At 35.5% G+C, this 22,330-nt stretch overlaps 1 long non-coding RNA gene across 2 annotated transcripts in view; it reads left to right on the top strand.

Moving 5' to 3' along the window:
• Positions 1-1,374: 1,374 nt before the first annotated feature.
• Positions 1,375-22,330, top strand: part of LOC148001288 (uncharacterized) — a 115,316-nt gene continuing 94,360 nt past the window's right edge. The window contains exons 1-3 of one of the 2 annotated variants that reach the window (XR_015637706.1): positions 1,375-1,487; positions 6,491-6,592; positions 10,452-12,111. This is a non-coding gene — a long non-coding RNA (uncharacterized LOC148001288). Of the gene's footprint in view, positions 1,488-6,490; positions 6,593-10,451; positions 12,112-22,330 lie in introns of those variants that run through there. The other variant, XR_015637707.1, reaches the window with a different exon arrangement.

Raw genomic sequence — 22,330 nt, 5'->3', positions numbered from 1 at the left:
ATAAAAGTCAATATAAATATATTCTTTTTATTTGAATCATTCGATGCCACTTTAGACATAATCTCTGAAAACTGAATACATTGAAGTTTGTATTTGTTAGAGTTCGCACTCAAAATATTAACGTATTGCATGTCTTTAGTAGCAATTCAGTCACTAGAGGCATTTACCTAAGCCATCATTAGAAACATCATTCATTCTCTCTGAAGGGAGAGAGTAGTTTCCTTAATAGAACAACATCTGTTCTTTCAGAAGAAAATGATTTCCCGGAGGGACAATTAATAAAAAATATTGCCACTAAACACAGCTGGTAAATTGTCAATAAAAATTCAACAAATGAAAGAGAAAATAACAGTGGACTTATAAATAATGAAGAGAATACAGAATGTAAACAAATTATTTTATTCCAAAAGTTACCTAACCTGGAATTTTCAATTCTTAACATACAGGTAAGTTATCTTTTGCTAACAGCACTTTGGTGACTGGAAATAAAACTTTGCTGCATAGTTCTGTAATTATAAGTTATAAATTGTTTAGTTCAATGGACTTTATAAAGACAATTGGAAAACACTGTGACGTGTGGTGTAAGCACAAAATTAAAACCACTATCTGTTTGCTTCTTTGTTATCTGCCAAGATGAGTACCATAAAAACCAGAGCAGAAAATAAACTTGACTAGATCCCATTTTAAATACTCACTCCTGGGCTAAATTCTTAGAACTAATTTAAGCCTGTAACTGTCACTGAAGATGGACTAATAATGTAGAAGTGGAAAATAATGGAAGAAAAATTTGCAGCACTCTGGTAGGACCTAAACAGAATAGGAAGAACAGCCAGGGAAGTGAGGTTAACTTTTTAAAGTTGAAATCTGACCTTTTCGATGTAATTAAATTAGCTATGGAACAGTGGTTCTTCTCCTTTTCTTCTTTGTGTATGTTACCACAGGTATACAGAGACTCCTGCTTGCTGGTGAATGGAGAAGAGGTCATATTGGAAACCCTCTTGTATTACTTACTGTACAGAATTTATCTACTTATTTATTTATCTATGTATTTATTTATTTGTCCATTTATTTATTTATTTATTTAAACACAGTTTAGTCACTGAACATACAGTTTACCAGGGTTGGTCAAAAAACTCAAAGGATCTACATAGGATCCATACAGGAATCCTTTTACCGGTCCAATGTTGTGAATTTACAAACTCAACATTTTATGTGGATGCTGGGAATCCCAACCCCAGTCTGCTGGCTTGTGTGGCTGGGAAGATAACAACCAAGCCATCTCATCATGCCCATAACAACGAACCCTTACTTCTGCTCTTTTCACACGGTAACCAAAGATTCCAAAGCGAGAATGTAGAGTACTCTTATGTTCTCTGAAGGTTTGGGCAGAAGCGGTCATGAAAGATGCCTCCTGGTTTGAACCTCTGTATTAAAACGGAGAATCGAACTTCAAACTTCCCGCTATCAGTGGCATCTTCTCATAGACGGTACAATACCTTTCAGCCCGTGTTTGTCATTTCAAGTGACTCTTAACTATCGCTGGTCTTTACAATCCTTATTACATCTCAGTTTCTTTTCTTAGATTCCCCTATGTCAGACTGCTTCCTACAGAACTTTACCTATCTAAATAACACTTTTATTAACTATTTTATTACATTCATCTGCTTCATAATATAAATATATTAATACTTATAATAGTGGTAGCAAATGTGAATTTGTGATTTGAATAATTACAGAAATTCAGGATAAGAAAGTTAGCATTTATCATTTCGATTTATCACAAAACTCCTTAATAATTGCTTATTCTGTCAGAGACTATCCAGAGACTATTGATAGTTTTATTTTTTATTTTTTAATTCATTCTTTTGTTCTGACTGTCCATGCGTGGTTTTCTAGACAATGGACAGGGTAATTTCTCTATTTGTATTCTCAAGACATAGTGTGATATGTAGTCCATTTTCTTTTAAAAATATTCCAATTTTTCTTGTGCATACATGTGTGCGTGAGAGCCTTGTAAGTCCCAGAGACTGCAGAAGTCAGAAAAGTCCTTAGATTCTCAGATTCACTGGAACTGAAGTTACAGATCGCTTAGAGTGGAATGTGGATGTTAGCAACCACTCCCATGACCTCTGCAAGAGCAGTAAACACTAATGCATCTCTGTAGACCTCTTCATCTGGTTATCATGATTCACTGAGGTTAAAGAAAAAGTAAAGTTTTTCTAAGTGTTCACAAAATGTTTCCATTTTTTTTCTTGATCTCCAATGATAGTTCTGTCATTCAGGGAATGGTTATTTCCTTGTCTCATTGTCAGGTGATTGTAGATAGATCCTGGTGAGAATTCTTGCCTCTGATCCCTCCTTGCTACTCCTTAATCCGAGCGTCAGAGGCATTTATGCTTCCAGCTATTTCTTAGGCTTCCACCGACGTTTGAATAACGCTCTGTGAGTTAATATGTACTCATTTTCTAGAATCTAAGATGAACATATGTTATGCTACAGTTTATGCACATGTACAGTTTTGTCTCTAATTTGTCTGTGTATTCATTTATGTCTAACAAAACTTCAGCCTGAGCTTCCACGATGTCTTGAAACACTACATCTTCTAGGTGATATTTCCTTTCCTCCCCTAAAACATCGCTGTCTAGCACAAGCTTCCCTCAATTGTTTTTCCAGGCTGGCTGAATCTGGTTTCATGTTATTTTTTTCTAAAGAGTTGATACGCTCATTTAATTTGTTAGCCATTGTTCTTTTATTAGAATTTTAGAGAGGGAAGTGTGTTTTCTTTACTTTTTTACTTTACCTTCTCTTTCTGACACTGTTCAGCCATATTTGATTGGGAAATTAATAATGTTTGCTGAATGCAATTAACAACTGTAAACATACCATGTGCTGTACAATGTACTAAGGTTTTTCATTCTTGTTTATTTAACAAGTTAATGTTTTAAAAAAATTTTTCCTCCCCAAAAGTATAAAGTGGTAATGGGCAAAACCAAAGCATAAAATTACAGGTAGTTTCCATTTTGTTTTTAATAAATGATAGCAATTCTGAAGGAAACCTAAGTATTTTTCATGTTACCTACACCTTTTTTTTTTTAAAAAAATAGAACTTTATTATTTGAAAACTTCATGTTCATATTACATACAATGTATTTTTAGTGTTTGCCTTAGATCCTGGACAGAGATTTTCAAAATATAATTATTTTTATTTGTGTGTGTGTGTGTGTGTGCACGCACGTGTGTGTGCTTCTTCTGCCCAGCTTTCCGTGCCATGACTTCATTCCTGTTAAGTACTGTGATTGCTTACTCTGTATTTATATTGAAAGTATGAAAATTGTCATTTTTCTTTTTTTAATTTCAATTTATTCTTTTTATTGGTTATTTTATTCATTTACATTTCAAATGTTATCTCCCTTCCCAGGTTCCCCTCCACAAACCCACTCACCTACTTCCCCCCACCTCCATGCCCTGCTATTCACCTACACTGGGGCATCAAGCCTTCACATGACCAAGGGCCTTTCCTCCCATTAAAGCTCAACATGGCCATCCTCTGCTACATATGTGGCTTGAGCCATGGGTTTCTCCATGTGTACTCTTTGGTTGGTAGTTTAGTTCCTGGGAGCTCTAGGGGTTTTATTTTTATAACAGATTCAAGTAAGAGATTCCCTTGAGATTCTGAACTATGGGCGTGAACTTTTGATCAGTGCAAGGGATTTCAGAGACACGAGGACCCCTGGAAGTGGATTGAATACATTATGACATAACAGACTTTGCAGATCAAAGAGAATGTTAGGACTTAAATATGAAGGGTTCCCAACAACATCATGAGTTGAGTGCTTGGTTATCAGCTGATGCAAGTTGTTGAAAATTCTTTAAACTTTGGGGAGTAGAAATGAGTTAGGGAATGCCTGAGAGAATAACGTTGACACTTCCTGCCTCACTTTCTGTTTTCAGTACAGAGAAGAATGAGCAATATTTGCCATACATTCTTTTGTCATTGGATTCTTCCCAAGAATATAAAACCAAGAAACCATGGATTGAAAGCTGAAAGCTATGAGCAGAGGAAGTGCTTTCTCACCTATATAGGTTCTGTTAGATATCCAGTTACAGCAATGAAGAAATTGAATAATATACAAAGCAAACATCATGAATTTTATATACAAATATGTTCTAAAAATACTTATATAGAAGTAATTGAATTATTATTACACTATAAAATAATTAAAATATAAAAATTAAAATATTGTATTTAAGAAAATTACATTATTCATTTATTATGTAATACTTATTTTGATTAAAACTTTGGCAGTAGCTTATGGAGAAGTAAAACATTTAAATATTTAAGACAATAGTAAATAAAGCTAGGTGTCCCAACATGAATCCATAACTATATTTCTTTTAAAGGTAAGGCATGGAACTTTTGGGACTAGTCTTTCAGTATCCTGAGATTCTATTTTAAGAGAAAACGATAAAGGGGAGGGAAATGGAGAAGAAGAAAGGAGAGAAAGAAAGAAATGAGAGAGAGAGAGAGAATTTCCTTCTGAGATTGAATGAGTGTGGTAATTTCTGCATAAATTAGTTGTAAAATAGAGTCCCCTAAAAAGAGAGTCTCAGAGGGAAAATATTCAGAGTGTATTGGCCTGTGGACATGTCTGTAGGAGATAGCTGATAGCTTTAGCTGATATGGGTATCCTCAGCTAGAAGGTAAGCTGCCTTATTTCCTGGACTGTGTGAGAGGTGAGAAAGCTCACTAGCCTTAAACTTGCATGCATTTTCTCTGTCTTCTTTACTGTAGACATGAATAGATCCTTATAATTCATGTCTTGGTTTTCCCACAATGATGGACTTTAACATGGGGTTGTGAGCTAAATTAAACTCTTTCTTACCTAAGTTTCTTTTGAATAGGATAGTTTATAAAAGAAAAGAGAGTAGACTAGAATAATGACTAAGTATGTTGCTACCCCATTGCTTTCCACACCAGTGTACGAATACCAGCTAAACGCAATTTATGCTGAGCAGATTGATAGAGAATTAAAAGTTGTAAATACCTTTTAAGTGAGAATAGAAAGCTGATATAAAGAAGAAAATATGTTACACTTTTAAAAAATCTGAACAAAGGTTATAATATAACGAGAAGTATGTGGTCAGAGTCCTCTCAAATTGTCCTACTTAGTTTTGATGTTTAAAACATTCAGGGAACCTAAGGGTACTAAAGATATCCTTTGAAATGTACTGGGCCCTTGCCACTTTAAATATACTTTTGTAGAATTTGGTAAATATGCATATGTTTGGAAAATGGCAGTATAGCAAGGCGGGCATCCCAGGGATAATTTTTATAAGTTGCAACTTAAGCAACATACGTGAGTTACAAGAAGACTAGGTATAAACCTCCATATCAAAGGTGGACAATGCCACTCAGGAGGAACAGGGTCCGAGGAGCAGGCAAAGAGACAGAGACACTAGAACCAGAAGTCATGGAGAGAGGAGAAACCTCAGTTGAGATGTAATGTATGAGAGAAGAATAAACTATACAGATACAGATGATACAGATATAGGTATAGATATAGATGTGGATGTAAATGTGCATATAGATGATGATGCAGGTAGATGATATATATAGGTGTAGATGTAGAGGTAGGTCTATGGGTATAGCAAAATGCCATTAGTCACTTTGTTACTATGTTCATTTATCTTCGTTAGATGATGATGCAGATGATGATGCAGATAGATGACATAGAGATAGACATTAGTAAATGTATATGAGATGCTTTGAGAAAAGAAGAAATAGTCAACTACCTCTTGCTAGCTTTAGTCTATGCGAGGCTTCTGCCTGATTGTTATTTCATCTGGTTCATCCTACATCAAGCTAAACTTATTAAACAAAGATCCTCTCAAATTTCAATAAAGCAAGACCCCCCACGCATTTATGGTATTCTTTTATTTTTTTCATTGAATTTTATGTGTGATTGTATTTTGCCTGCATATTTCTCTATCACCACATGTGTGCAGTGCCTACAGAGGATAAAAGGGGTTGTCAGATCCCGGCAGGTATTATAAATAGTTGTGAGCCATCCTGTGAGTGCTGGGAATCAAACCCAGGACTTCTAGAAGGCAGAGAAGCCAGTGCTCTTAAATATTAAGTAAGCTGTACAGGCATTTCTGGGATTCTTTAGACTCTAAGAGGCAAGAATAGAATTTAAGATCAAGTTGGAATCCATGAGATATCCCATCATTGCCTTCTTGTGTCATTATAAATTATTCCTATATAGGTAATGCTTCCTGATTCCCATAATATTCATATACTCAAATATAATTTAAATATTATTATGATATTCTGTCACATGATATCCAGTATTTATTATCATTTTAAATGGGGCAGTCATAGATTCTAAGGTTTAAAACTTACAGTTAATGTTACTTGCAATCATTATGTTTAGTAATTATACAGGTAAAGAAATGAGAAGAAAACTTTTTTTTCTTTTCTTTTTTTCAGAGCTGGGGACCGAACCCAGGGCCTTGTGCTTGCTAGGCAAGCGCTCTCCCACTGAGCTAAATCCCCAAGCGAGAAGAAAACTTTTTAAATTTGCTGTGACAGGTAGTTCTTACCTTTTCTCTTCTTGATTCGAAGACTTCTAGAGAAAGATCTCTAATACTCCAGATAAACTCTGTGTGTGTGTGTGTGTGTGTGTGTGTGTGTGTATGTGAAGAGTTAGGAATTAACATGATAAATGATCGGTATCTGGACAGTCCTAAAAATGCTTACACAAACCCTGCCAAAGCAAGAGTCACACAGCAGAAGCAAGAGATACTCTACCCCAGTCTAAGAAGCTGGATGCTTGCTATGTCACACCTTTAAAATGAAGGACTATGGCTTCTAATGAGGTCAGTATGGTTCAGACTGTTGAAGTCCACAGAGCTTGGGGTTCAATACTTATGAATGTAAGTGGCAATCATAATATTTCAAAATTTGAATCTATGCTCAAGTTAGCTTTTTATTTTTATCTGGCTCCAGCCTATAAGATTATGCTAAAGAAACTGAGAATCTCATGACTGAGTTCTCTTTAGAACAGATTTATCAATGCACCAAAGTCTGTATTTTCTCAACCCTAAGCACTTCATATTCAGTAAACTTGATAACAAGTACCAAAAAAAAAATAAAAGCCACCAAAATAACTAAAACAAAACCAAAAACCAAACAAACAACAAAGCAAAAAGTGATCCATTAATCTACTAAACATTTGGAAATAATTTTCTTTCAAATCGAATCAAAAGAGTAGTCTCTACTCAGAAGTAAATATATTCAATTGAGTTCCGTAGGCACATCTTGAGCTTCATTAAAATGTTGATATCTCCTGACCTGGGAATCCTGTAAGCCAGAAAACCCCAATTTAGAGTATGAGGGGAGTCAACATTTTTATAATTCTAGTTGAGTCAGTCTCCAGAAAATCTCTTTTTCTTTCTTGAAGTGACTTTCCTACTTACTAGATGTCATCAGATTTGTACAATATGACGAGCAGAGAAAACAAGAAAAAGGTAAAAATTATTTCTCTGATAGCACAGTCCTTAAGTTCCATTTTGTCCTGTAAATCTTTAATAGATAGCAGTGTAATTTATTTTTTTATTAATGATCTCTTTCAAACTATACTCCTCTTGCATATTATCATAATGGATAAAATTAATATAATAAAATGCATTTTGTAAGCTATAAATAGATATACAATTATAAGTTATAAATCTGCAAGTGATAACTATGTTTATTATTTCATATATAAATAAATAAAGGTTAGAAAAGAATGCCACTGTATACAAAATACTGGATAGATATCCATTGGTATGGTGATATAAGTTGAACTAATATGTATTTATGCTGTGTTCTGAGGAACAGTAAAATGTAATTTCACTAATTTTAACATTGATTCATAACCCTTTGAACATACGGATGCAATTTCCTTCTTTTTTTTTATTACAGTTTTGTTTTAATAGGTCAACCTCAAATTAACACCAAGCAATTCTGCATTCCGTTTCCATGGATACAGACAGTCTATGTTGAATAGTTAATGTTTATTTCAAGGTCTTGTGAAATCAGAGTAAAGGTGTTTGTTGGAACTTCATTATGGATAAGTGTAGTCTTTCCAATACACCTTCCACTTTGATCCCTGAGATTTGAGTGGAGGGGTTTGGTAAAGATGTTTGATTGAAGGCTGAAGGATTAAAAAGCTTTCCTTGCTCCTCACTGCATAGTTGGTGCCTGTGTTAATCATCATCTATTTCTAGAAGAAGCTTTGCTGATGAGAGCTGAGTGAGGTACTGGTCTTGCACTGATCTATGGGTATAGAAAAATGCCATCAGTTGCTTTGTTACTATGTTCATTTAACATAGTAATAACAGTAGGTTTCCCCTGAGGTTCCGTGACCTATCTACTCTCAAGTTCTTGGCCAATTTAGCAGTGTCAGGTGGGGTTCTTTCTCATAGAATGGAATAGAATCCAATTTTTTAAAAGTGATAGGTTATTGCAAGAACATTTGTGCCAACATTACACCAATATACCTTGCAAATGAGTTACTATTGTAGGTCACAGGTCTCGACCTGGGTGATATTGATGATGTCTTTTCTCCTCCTGTATGATGGTATACAAAATATCATTCAGTTCCAAGTAAGCTGCACAGTAGGAGTGACTGTATGTGTAGTGACATAAGTGGTGTCTTTGCTTATAGTCAGATATGAAGTAACCAATAACATTGGAAATAGCCAATAGTGTTGGAAATAGTGTTGATGGGGGAAGGGTCTACCTATGGTATCTTCTTAATCACGGAAGATTCTTCAGCATCAGCAGAAAAGCACCCCAATTTATGGATAAATCTGAGGGAATCAGACGGATCTCAAATTTCCCTCTGAAACTACACAAGCCAAGCCAGCATTTGTAGCACTCTTAGCATGATCCTCTCTGCTCTCTCATTAATAGTCAGATATCTGAATGCTCAATGGCTTTTTCATCCCTATGTTTAAATGCTACCACAGGTTTCCCAAAAATTACAGTCATGTCTGTCACAGAAATACTTTATTCCTGACATTAATTTCTACCAGAGTATTGGTTCTTCTTCTTCCCCCTCCTCCTCTTCCTCCTCCTCTCCTCTTCCTCCTCTTCCTCCTCCTCTTCCAACTCCTCCTCATCCTCCTCGTCCTCCTTGTCCTCCTCGTCCTCCTCCTTCTCCTCTTCTTCTTCCTCCTTCTCCTCCACTTCCTCCTCCTCCCCCTCCTCCCTCTCCTCCTCCCTCTCCTCCTCCTCCTCCTCCTTCTCCTCTTCCTCCTCCTCCTCCTCCTCCTCCTCCTCCTCCTCCTCCTCCTCCTCCTCCTCCTCCTCCTCCTCCTCCTCCTCCTTCTTCTTCTTCTTCTTCTTCTTCTTCTTCTTCTTCTTCTAAATCATTGTTAACATTCTATCACTGAGTTTATTCATTGAAGCAACTTGTTCTGGCTGGTTGCATGTATCAACTTGACACAAGCTGTAGATATCACATTGAAAGAGCCTCCCCTGCACAAATGCCTCCATGAGATCCAGATGTAAGGCATTTTTTTCAATTAATTCAATTAATGAGTAGGCCTCATTGTGAGAGGTGCCATCCCTGGACCAGTGGTCCTGGGTTCTATAAGAAGGCATGTTGAGCAATGCAGAGCAAGAATCCAGTGAGCAGCATTCTGCTATGGCCTCTGCATCTGCCCCTGCCTCCAGGTTTGTACCCTATGTGAGTTCCAGTTCTGACTTCCTTTGGTGATGAACAATGCAGAAGTGTAAGTTGAATAAACCCTTTGCTCCCAACTTACTTCTTAGTTATGATGTTGTACGGCAATACAAACCCTAAGACAGTAGGACAATAACCTAAAGGCAGGAATCAAAGCAGAAGTCACTGAAGACAACTGCCTAGCCTGTGTGATCTCCATGACTTTTTCACCTGTCTTCCTATGCAGGACCACCAGCCTGGGCTGTTTTCCTCCACAGAGTTCTTTTTATTTATATTAATCATTAATCATAAAATGCTTGCAATCAATCTGGCTGGACAATTTTTCTTAATTGAAATTGTTCTTCCCAGATATGTCTAAGTTGTTTTAGAGTTGACAAAAAAAATAACTATCCCATTGTATCAAAAAAAAATAAGCTTTAAAAATCATTCAAGGGTTAGGGGGATGTTGGCATGGAAACTGGGAAAGGGAATAACATTTGAAATGTAAATAAGAAAGACCCAATTTAATAAAGATGGAAAAAAAATCATTCAAAGTCCCTAATTCTTAAATACTCAGATGGAGGGCATTTATCATTGCAGTAAAATATAAAGGCCCCTGAAGAGTTTTCAAAACGTCTACCAAATTGTGCATTTATCTATTCTCTACAGGACTATGGGCCTTTTCCCTTTCTTATTGGATTACCTCCATCCCTAAAACTGTGCTATCATTTCTCACAGGCCAAAGTACTTCTTTCACTGTGAAGTGTTTCCTGACAACATCCTCATTCAATTCATCTTGGCTGCCTATAGGGGAGAATCCTTCACACGTGCACACTTTGCCCTGATTCTTTGCATTTCTCAAGCTCAAATAATGGATATGGTTAATCTTGAAGTGAAAGCCCTGAAGGAGTGAGGTAAACATAAATCTTTCTCATTTCAAATGGTTTCCTCTGTCTATTTTTCAAGCTGACAAAAATCTGATGACTTCAATTATATACCCAATATTTGATTAATTTTAGTTAGAATGTGTCTGAATATTTCTAGGAAAAATTAAGCTTTGAAGCAGAGACTGGTGTCGACACTTGCAGATTGTTTAACTTAAAGCCAGAGTTAATGAAGGACTGATTTGGTGCTCCTAGAGAAGCTCAGAAGAAGATGACCCCTGAACGGCAGTGTCAATTTGGTGAACTCAGAAATGGAAACACTGCATTATAGCTCTGATCTAAAGTAAGGCTCTGATTTCAGTCCCATGATTGTGCATAATATGATGTAATATTTGTTCTTGCAGTACTTGGCTTCTCATGCACATTTGGGGTACTAACAAGAAAGATGGACGCATACACAATCCATGGGAATTTATTTATATCTTTGCCCATTTTTAGATGATTATTGAACATCTCATTTTTCCTTGTAATTGCCATTTCACATTAAAGTCGGCATCATCACACAAATCTTTAAACGAATAAATAAGTTTAAGAAAAGATCCAAGCAATTTAAAAAATGAAATTAACCAGAAAATTATGCAGTGAGCTTCTCTTAGGGTGAAGTTTATTCTTCATGCTGTGGCAGAAGTTCATAATTTGAGATTTATGCCACTAATTCTGGAAGTAGGTGCTGAATATAAAAAAATATTATGCAGCGAAAGTGCTGAATGAATAAATTTGAAATAAATAACAATTTTAAGCTAAATAATAGTGTAGTAGGTAATTTCAAATGTAAAAGTTTCAAAGTCTTAGTAATAAGTGACAATTACACTTTAGAATGATTTCAGTATAAGAGAAAATTACATTATCTTTTAAATATTTATGTAAAGCTATATGAATATTTACAGATAATAAAGTCTATCACACCCAAGTAGTTGAAGGTTTATATTTAATATCTGGTTCATATTTTGTTATACTGACCTGATAATTTTGTCATATTTAAGTATATAGTAGAGAAATGTCTTTTTATATGAAATTAAATGTTTTACTGTTTAAAGTATTTACAGTAGCATTGTACTAAAATATTTCAACTATTTTATGTTTTTTGTATGTAAAGCTTGCATAACACTGGAAGATTCTCTATTTTAAAAGATGCCTAAATTAACATTTGTTTCATCAATTTCATCACGCTCCCAAAGGGATTATCTTACCCACAGTAATTGCTAAACCTTCCTATATTGACTCACTTTATTACACCTTAGAATTTCAAAATATTTTGTCCTACCTCCTGGTAAGTAAAATTTTAAGAAAAAATGACATACACTTAAGTTTCAAAAGTTTTAACTGGAAAATTTTATTTCTATAATTTGTACATAAATTTTTTATTTTGTACTGACTTACATAAATGTTTTGTGAAAGAATCATGTTTCAAATCTGTGTGAAAATGTTCTTCAATAAACATTACTTGAACTAGCTTTAATTAGAACTGTCTTGTCTTTTCACACATTTCAGTATTTTTAACTGGATAACATCTATAACTCTATATATCTCATGGAAAACAAAAGGTTCATGCTGGTCTTGAACTTTAAGAGAAAACTGATGTTTATTATAATAGTAAAAGGTTTGTGTCTTGAAAGGCAAATAAGTATTATATTTCATCTGTACGGGAATGTGTTCAGGAGCTACAACTGATTACTAAGAGTGATGAGACAAATCCTTGCACATATTGTAGTTTACTAACATATGCATATATGATAAATGATTATCCTATAAAGACATCAAGGAGAACTAATGACAAAACAACTCTAAAAACCATATTTCAAACTTGTAATTTGTTTATGGGATTTTTGTACTTTACCACTTTTGAATAGTAACTGACCATGAGTGTTGACAAAAAAAAAAAAAAATGACACGTTAGCCTGTGACATCTGCTATTGGACCTTCTACAATTCTTCACACAAATATTACATTGTTTTTTGTGTCAATATATAAAAGCAAAGAGATAAAGAAGGAGCCATCTTGAGTTGAATGAATAAAGCCATTGACAGAATTTTAACATTTTACTTGGCACTCTTGGTCTTTATTTCCTGTTATATTTGATTTTTTTTCAGGCTTAAGCACATTTGTTATGAATTGCTCTTGTGTCCCAAAACAATTCAGCAGTAATGTCAATTAGTTTTTACAAAACTTGTTTTAATGTTATATCTACCCTTTATTCCTCTTTAAGATGTTTACAAATCTCTAACCTTACCTCATTCAAAATCATCCTGAGGTTCCTCATCTCAAAGATCCTTCATTTTGTGAATTGCAAATTAAGTCAAGGTAGTTCAATACGACGAATAACATTTCAACATTATAAAATAGAATACCAAACCGTTGACAAATACAACAGCCCTGATCATGAGGGCACAGTGGATAAAAACCAAAAGCTTATATAAAGCTACGAAGTATATGGGGACATTTTTTTTAAAGCAATAGAACATTAGAAACATGAACTGTCTTAGCATTTCTCTGGTGACTAAGGACTTTGAACGTTTATTTAAGTGCTTCTTAGTCATTCAAGATTTCTCAGTTGAGAATTCCTATTTAGCTTTGCACGCAATTTTTTAAATGGGGTTATTTGGTTCCCTGGAGTCTAATGTCTTGAGTTACTTGTATAATTTGGATATTAGTCCTCTATGGGATTTAGGGTTGGTAAAGATCTTTTCCCAATCTGTTGGTTGCTGTTTTGTCCTAATGACAGTGTCCTTTGCTTTACAAAAGCTTTACAATTTTATGAGGTCACATTTGCTAATACTTCATCTTGACCTTAGCGCATAAGCCATTTGTATTCTATTCAGGCTATATTCATCTGTGTCAATGTATTTGAGGTTCTTTCCCAATTTCTCTTTAATTAGATTCATCGCATCTGGTTTTATGTGGAGGTTCTTGATCCACTTGGATTTAAGCTTTGTATAAGGAGATAAGAATGGGTCAACTTGCATTGCACCACCAGTTGAACCAGCACCATTTGTTGAAAATGCTGTCTTTTTTCCCACTGGATGGTTTTGGCTCCTTTATCAAAGATCAAGGGACCAAAGGTGTGTGGGTTCATTTCTGGGTCTTAAATTCTCTTCCTTTGATCAACCTGTCTGTCACTGAACCAATAGCATGGTTTATCACTATGGCTCTGTAGTAAAGTCTGAGGTCAATGATGGTGATTTCCCCAGAAGTTCATATATTGTTGAGTATGGTTTTGATATCCTGGGTTTTTGTTATTCCAGATAAATTCAAGAATTGCTTTTTTATATCTCTGTGAAGAATTTGGTTGGAATTTTGAGTGGAATTGCATTAAATCTATAGAGTCTTTTAGGTCAAATGGCCTTTTTTACTATGTCAATCCTGCTGATCCATGAGTATGGGAGATCTCTCCATCTTCTGAGGTCTTCTTCAATTTATGAGATTTTACCTTACGCCAGCCAGAATGACTAAGATCAACAACTTAGGTAACAAGAGATGCTGGCAAGGATGTGGAGAAAGGGGAACACTCCTCCATTGTTGGTGGGATTGCAAGTTGGAACCACTCTGGAAATCAGTCTGGAGGTTCCTCAGAAAATTGGATATAGGTATACCTGAAGATGCAGCTATATCTCTCCTGGGTATATGTCCAAAAGATGCTCCAACATACAACAAGGACATATGCTCCACTATGGTCATAGCAGCCTTATTTATAATAGCCAGAAGCTGGAAAAAACTCAGATGCCCTTCAACAGAGGAATGGATACAGAAAATGTAGTACATTTACACAATGGAGTACTACTAAGCTACTAAAAAAATGACTACATGAAATTCTCAGACAAATTAATGAAACTAGAAAATATCATCCTGAGTGAGGTAACCAAATCACAGAAGAACAAACATAGTATGTCCCCACTATTGGATATTAGCCAAAGAGAAGCTTGAATTATCTATCATACAACTCACAGACCATATGAAACCCAAGAAGAGAGAAGATCACACCAAAATGTGGATACTACAGTCCTACTCAGAAGAAGGAAGAAAAGAATCTCTGGGAAGAGAGGGAGAGAGGAAGGGGAGGGAAAAGAGGAGCCAGTTCAGATATTGTAGGAGATGGGGGAGAATTACAAAGTGTCAGGAATGTGAAAGTAGGTGTGTAAGAGTGGGGGAGGGAGAACTGGGGGTAGTCACTAGAAAGTCCCAGAAGCCAGGGACCCAAGAGTTTCCTTCGACCACACATGGAGGACATTAGCCAAAATACCCAACAAATGGGAAAGAGAAGGCGTAGAGACCATATCCAGTGGATAGGCATGGCTCCTGGTTGAGGGATGGGACCACCCACACACCTCAACAATATTAACCCAGAATTCCTCCTGTCAAAAGGAAATGCAGGAACAAAAAGTGAAGCAGAGATTGCGGGAAAGGCCATCTAGAGACTGCCCCACCTCGGGGGACCCATGGCCTTAGCTGGATAACGAGCAGACGATTGCTTTAGAGGGCATCACTAGGAGAAGCTCCTTGGTCCTGTGGAGGCTTGATGACCCAAGATATGGGAAAGCTAGGGTGCTGATGCAGGTATGGGTGTGTAGGTAGGGGTGCACCCTCATAGAGGCAGGGGGAAAGGAGGGGAAAGGGGAGACTAGAAAGGGGGATAACATTTGAAATGTTAATGAAAAAAACTAATAATAATAAAAAACTGTCTTAGGATTTCCGTTGTGACAAAGAGACGCCATGACTAAAGGAGCTATTATTAAGAGCAACATTTAATTGATGCTGGCTTACAGTTTCAGAGGTTTAGGTGATTGTCATCATAGTAGTAAGCATGGCAGGATGCAGGTACTCATGCTGCTGGAGGAGCTGAGTTCTATATCTTGATTCAAAGTCAAAAGCCAGCTGGAGACTAGCTTCCTTAAGCAGGCTGCAAACAGGTGAGTCTCTCCACAAAGGTCTGAGCTTGAGTACTAGGAGCTATCAAAGCTCACCTACCCAGTGACACACTTCCTCCAACAAGGTAACCTATTTAAACAAGGCCACACCTAATAGTTCCTTGTCCCATGGGCCAAGCATTTTCAAACCACTATAGAAAGCAAATTAGGGAGCACACGTGTGTAAGAACAAAATGAATATGGCTGTCAGAAGAATAGAACCTTAAAGAACTACATCCTTGCACAATAGTTGCTTCTTCTACTAATGCATTTCCATAACTCTTGATTCTGACAAAGTTTATAAGAGCTAAATTTGAAAAATATTTTTCATTTATGATGAATTATAGCATAATTGCATCCAAAAATATCTTGGATTGTAAGAAAATTTAAAATTTATTTGTAATTAAATAGCATTTATGAACAGATATACTTAAAGCTTGTGATGGATTCAAATATTAAAACTGAACTAAATTAATAATTTAAAAATGAAGTTAAAATTCATGCTATGCTTTTGCTTGTGTTTCAAGGTATGATGAAATAGGTGGTTTTCCCTTTTGAGTGACTTATATGTTAAATTTACCATGCTCTTGATTCATTACTGGCATGCAAATAGTGTCTCTCATAGACAGAAACTACACAGAAATTGATCTTAATGGATCAATTTAATGCATCATCAATCTAATATTCTCTTATAAATATACATTGAAACAGTTCACAAGTAAGCCCTTAAATCAAAGGTAACTGTATTCTTGTTGAATGTTAAAGGCATTTGATAAATATTAAAACCTATTTACAATTAAGAAAACTTAAGATGAAAACTAGAAATGCTTTTAAGAATTAAATGGAGGAAAACATGATATTGCAGTTTAATTGAGGCCTGCTATATCAAAAAGTATTCTGTCCTTTTTGTAGATCTAAGAGAATATATTAGTCAGGGGTTCTCCAGAGTCACAGAACTTATGGATACTCTCTATATAGTAAGGGAATTTGTTATGATGCCATACAGTTTGTAGTCCAACTCCCAACAATGGTCAGCTGTGAATGGGACTGCCAAGGATCTAGTAGTTGCTCTGTCCCACAAGGCTAGAAGATTTCAACAGATATGTTGGAAAGTAAATACAAGCAGGTCTTCATTAGAATAGACTTTTCCTTCTTTCAATGATCTTACGTAGGTCTCCAGTAGAAGGTGTGGCCTAGATTAAAGGTGTGGACCACAACCGAATCAAACATGTTTTGTCCCAGGCTAACCTTGAACTCAGAGATCTTCTTGCCTTAGTCTCCTGGGATTCATAGCCACTATGTGTTGTAAAAATATAAAAAATAAAAACAGTAAGGTTGTCTTTTATCCCCCTAGGTCTGGCACTGCAGTGCCCCAAGATGTCTGCAGGACATCTTACCAGAAGCACACATTCCAATTCCATGGTGGTCCAGACCAGCCGCCCCACACTACATTATACTTAAATCTACTCATAAAAGAACACACAACACAATAACTTTAGATCCAGTTGATAAGATATAATTACCCACGTAAACATACAAAGCCCAGTACCATTCATCCCTTAAAAATATTAATAACCTGTAAATACACAGAGCAGAATCTTAATGTCACCTGCCATGGCTTCTTGTCCTCTCCTCCTGTCTCTTCCTCCTTTCTGTTCCAGTCTCCTCCTCCTCCTTCAAACTTCTCTCCTGCCCATCCTTCCTTCTCCTCCAATGACAGGCCTCCTTCTATCCTGTACCTGCCCCCTCACCTGTATTTTACAAATTCAATGGGGAGAAGGTTCTGCTGAAGTCACCTGAGTCCTGAGTATGGGACTAGGCCCCTGTCCTTGGGGTAGTGGAATTAGCATTAAAATACAGATAACTCTAAGGCAAACTACAACAACTATGCCTCAAGATCTCCATGCCAAGATGCCAGACAGAAACTGGTATCTCCCAGCCTCAAGATCTGGATCACAGTGTGCACTCCAATTCTGGATTGTAGCTCCATCCAGATATAGTAAAGTTGATAACCAGAAATTCAGCAAGGTGGCAAGATACAAAACACACACAATACCATTAAAAGTGATCAACAACTTGAATTATCAAGGAAATGCAGATCAAAACTACTGTAGAATTCTATCTTACCCAAGTCAGAATATAAATGTTGCCATTGACATAGTAAATGGGGAACTCTCAAACACTATGGTGGTTGTGTAAACAAGTACAGCCACTTTGAAAAGCACTCTGAAGTTTTCTCAAAAAAGTAGAAAATAGAAACATATAACCTAGATGTATCCCTCTGTGACATTTACACCCCAGATTTTATATTTGGGGATAAAGATGCTTACACATCCATGCTCACTGAATCTCTTTTCACAAAGGCTAGGAAATGGATTTAGCCTTGATGTCCATCATCAGACAAATAGATAGGAGACTGAAGGTCTTACTGAGTACTGGAATTTTATGCAGTTGGAAAAGAAGATTAAATCATGAAATGTACAAGGAAATGAATCGAAATGAGTCTCTCTCTCTCTCTCTCTCTCTCTCTCTCTTTCTCTCACTCTGTGTGTGTGTGTGTGTGTGTGTACGAATTCAGACCCTCAAAAATTTTTCATGCTTTTTTCTAATATGAGTGTATTAGCTTCAAACATTTTGTTTCTGTTGTTAATTGTAAGTATAACTAGAACCCTTGAAATTATAAAGGGGTCATTATGGAAGGGAATATTAAAAGAGAAGACAGAGTAGATTTTAGGTAAATTTAAAATAAAGAAGTGGAATGCTGTGGGTACAAAGGCTTAAGCAGTAAGGGTATAGGAATGTGGTGGAAATCAGTGGGACAGGGTTAAGACTAATCTAAAGGACAGGTATATAAAAGAAGCCATATGGGCATCTATTACCTTGCAGTACAACTAAAACTATAATCGGAGGTTTAATAGAATACTTGTCCTTCTTCCTCCACTTCATCTTCCTTTTCTTTCTCTTCCTCCTCTCCCTCCTCCCTCTTCTTCCTCTTCTATTAATTTGTTTTAAATGTTGCCCTCATTCATGATCATCATTCAATTAACTGTTTCATTTTATATCTCAAAGAGACAAACTTTTAAAATGATAACATTTTTTTCAACACCAGATATTTCAATCACTTTAGAACTCAGCAGCTTAATTCCACAGTGGCATTCTAGAAGGTAATTTTTAGCCATACTACGATTATTCTGAAAACATGAGTCTTTTGATGAAATGATAAAAAGAAATACGCAGCAACTCAAGCTGATAAATGAGTTCAGGTTTATTTTCAGATAGCTGTACCATGCTGTGATTTACTACAGATTGGCTCCAAGGCACAGTATAGTTTTATATAATATGCTTATTCAAATGCAGGTATTATAGGAATTAAAAATAGATGGCCATTGCTATAGCCTATGTGTCTGTTCTCTTGTAATCCATTTCGAAATTAACTTCCTGAGAAGATTAATAACTCATATAATCCCCTTATTTGATATTTATGAGTCATGATATGAGTCTTATAGGAGTTTTAACAATGATGTTAAAAGTAGGCTTATGTGATGCAATGTGAGCATTACATGCGGTCAATAGAGGTTAAGCCAGTTTTGTATGTCTCTGCCTCTGTCTGTCTGTCTGTCTGTCTGTCTGTCATTCTGCCTATCTCTATTCTGTATTCTTCAATGGCCTTCTCTCCTGCTAATTTACCACTTGTTTCTCAATTTTTCAGTTAGCTGCATCATACAGTGATTTATTATGGATTAGTATCAAGACACTATACTTTTATATTTGGTGCTTATTCAAAGGGAGTATCATAGGAATTAAAAATAGATGGCCATAATTTTAGCCTACACATCTCTTCTCTGAATCCATTTTAAAATTAACTTCCTGAAAAGATTTATAACTCTTTGTGGATCCCTCCTTTAGCTTATAGGGCTTTATTTGATGGCTTCTGAGGGGTATGGAAGGCCTATATAATTGTACACTCATGGTCTGTCACTGAGTTCAAACATTGACATGAAGACACCATGCTTAGAAGCATTGTCTCTATCTCTTTAGTTTAGATGTTCTTTCTTGGCTGCTTTGGTTTGATCTAAAAATAATAAAATAAAATAATAAGCTATCTTTACTTTTAAAATTTTAAATGTCATAATTGGTACAAAACGCTTATAAATTGAAAAATAATTTTATTATCTAATAAATGAAAATGTTAAGAACCAAGCCATTTTTGTTATTAGCTTAAAACTTTATGGCTAATAAGTCATGTAGTATCTCGCATAAAACAGCAAAAGTGATATGGCAAGCCTTATGTGAGTTTGGAGAGTTTTATTTTATGTCTGCCTTTGCAGTGAAATAGAAATATCTCTTTGGTAAAATGATCTTCAAGTTTCAATTTCTTTGAAGCAATTATAACAAAGGAGAATCTGGTGTTGCTTGATATAATGTATGGAGGTCAAGCTCTCCTAAGTTTGAAAGAATGAGTTTTAAAATGTAATAGGTTATGTTGAACCTTACACTAAATTAAAACTTGTCATATCAATGAAGAAAAGGAACACGGTGACAATGATGAAAATCGTCCTTACAGGTTGTGTCACTCTTCTGTACAAATATTTAACCATTTTAGAGAAGTGTATGCAATCTCCTCGTATGTCATTTATTGCAATTAAAAATGTGATATGTAAAACTCTATTATGGACACACTGACCCATAATGTGCATCTATCTACTGATGTCACTGTAGGTCTAGTTAGATGTGGAATGAACAGAATTCTTCCATCAGAAATCACCCTGAACATGAGTGCGCAGAAGCTGCTGAGGATCATGGTAAGGTGATAAAACATGGGTTTTCCAGAAAAGTAAAGAGAAGACAAGGGAAACAAATATCAAAAGAGTGGTTCAGAAGATGCTATAGAACAATATACTTAGATATTCAAAAAGGTCTTGAGGGTCACAGAGTGTAGGTGGGCACAGGTAACAGATAATATTCATCCACAAGAAAACTCATACTCTTTCTGTTTCTCTTTCTCTCTCTCTCTGATTCTTTGACATACAAACATATATGTGTACATTCATACACATGTACACACCATTGTATATCTGAGTATACATTCCCTCCTACATTTTCACTAATAAATAACTTAGTAAAATAGAATAATATTAAAATTTAAACCTATCTCCTTGGAGAGGGTTTGCAGAAGATATTAAGCAATGCACAACAGAATTTATCAGATTTTAAAAGAAAATGAGTGGGTTTTTATCAAAAATATGATAATATATAACTTGCTCTTGTTTTTATTCAAAATAAAAATCTCAGCCTTGGAAACACTGAGTAATTGGCTAAAAATAACTGAAAAAGATAATATTTGATTAAATGTAGGTAATTCTTAGGGAAATTCACCAACTACTTTTAATACACGATTTCCATAGCCTCAGTTGTGTATTCACTACTGTAAACGGTGTTGAAATTTAATAATACACATTGAGGAATATGGTAATTACAATATTTTATAGTCTTCTGGAAGACATCTAAAATAAATGGAAGTTTGTATAGTATATATTAAGGTAATATAAGATGAAAACCTAAGATCCAGGAGCTATTATTAATCACAACACAATCAATAAAGACTTGATTGAAACCTGTACCTAAACCAATTCTGGCTTCAGGAATAAAATGATGATCATTATAAATCATTGCTTTAGTACTTTAGTGGGAAAATCATATTGCGATTTTTTGTGCTGAAAAAAAAAAACCCACAAAGTCTACTGTATAAAGTTAAATACTTTTAACAAAAGAAATACATAAAGTATTATAAATAAAAATTAAAATTTACCATATTAGAAAACTTTTGCCATGTAAAAGTACACAATAATTAATATCCATAGTATTATAACTAACACTGCATAGGTTATATTTAACATACATGCATAAAAGTATTCATAATGTTTGCAATAACTTAAAAATTAGTAAAAAAAAATAGAGATGCCATAAATTTGAAGGTAAATTGGGAGGGCAAGAATATGAGAGTGTTTAAAGGGAGGATAGGGAGATATATTTTAATCAAATTATAATCTCAAATATTAAAAATATATTTAAAATAAGACTATATATAATACATAAAATAGCAGTGCAGCATCCATAGTAGAGAAATGGTAATCGTTTCTTGAATATATAGAAATATTCTCGAAGTTATTATTAATTAAATTAGCTGGAGAATGATTAATGTGAGAAAGCAGCAACATCTGGTCAGAAGCGTTAGCAAGCTCAGCTTTAATAAAGACAACTGATTTATAGATTCCCTAAACCACATTCATTCGAAGCTGCCTCTAAATGGCTACAAAAGGGAATTTTCTCTAGGACTGACACTCTTCTGAAGTTGTTCTAATGTAACCATGGGCAAGTCCCTTGTCCCATGTCAGAGCTTCTGTACTCAATAGCTTCATCCCAACAGGGACATTCTGAGTCTGGATTCTAGGATCTGTTGTGGGATATATGTAGACAACCTGAAGGACATATAGTCTGTCCTTTTAACCTGCAGTGGTTTAAAAATGTCTGCACTTATACGTTCCTGTATGGGAATGCTTAGTCACGAGGGTATACCACCGTCTATAGGATTAGGAAGAACGCTCTTAGAGTAGGCTATGCTTTGTTGGTGGAAGAATGCCACAGGATATGGGCTTTGAGGTTTCAAAAACCAATTGCCAGGTCCTAGCTCTCTATCTGCTTGTGGATCAGAATGTAGCTCCCAGCTCCAGTTCCTTCCAGTGCCTGGTTGCATCCATCCATGTTACCCTCA

The sequence above is a fragment of the Rattus norvegicus genome, chromosome 14 (assembly GCF_021556685.1).
Source record: "Rattus norvegicus strain SHRSP/BbbUtx chromosome 14, alternate assembly SHRSP_T2T, whole genome shotgun sequence".
Classification (NCBI taxonomy): Eukaryota; Metazoa; Chordata; class Mammalia; order Rodentia; family Muridae; genus Rattus; species Rattus norvegicus.
Note: the sequence above shows the minus strand (reverse complement) of the source record. Positions and strands in the feature narration are given on the sequence as shown.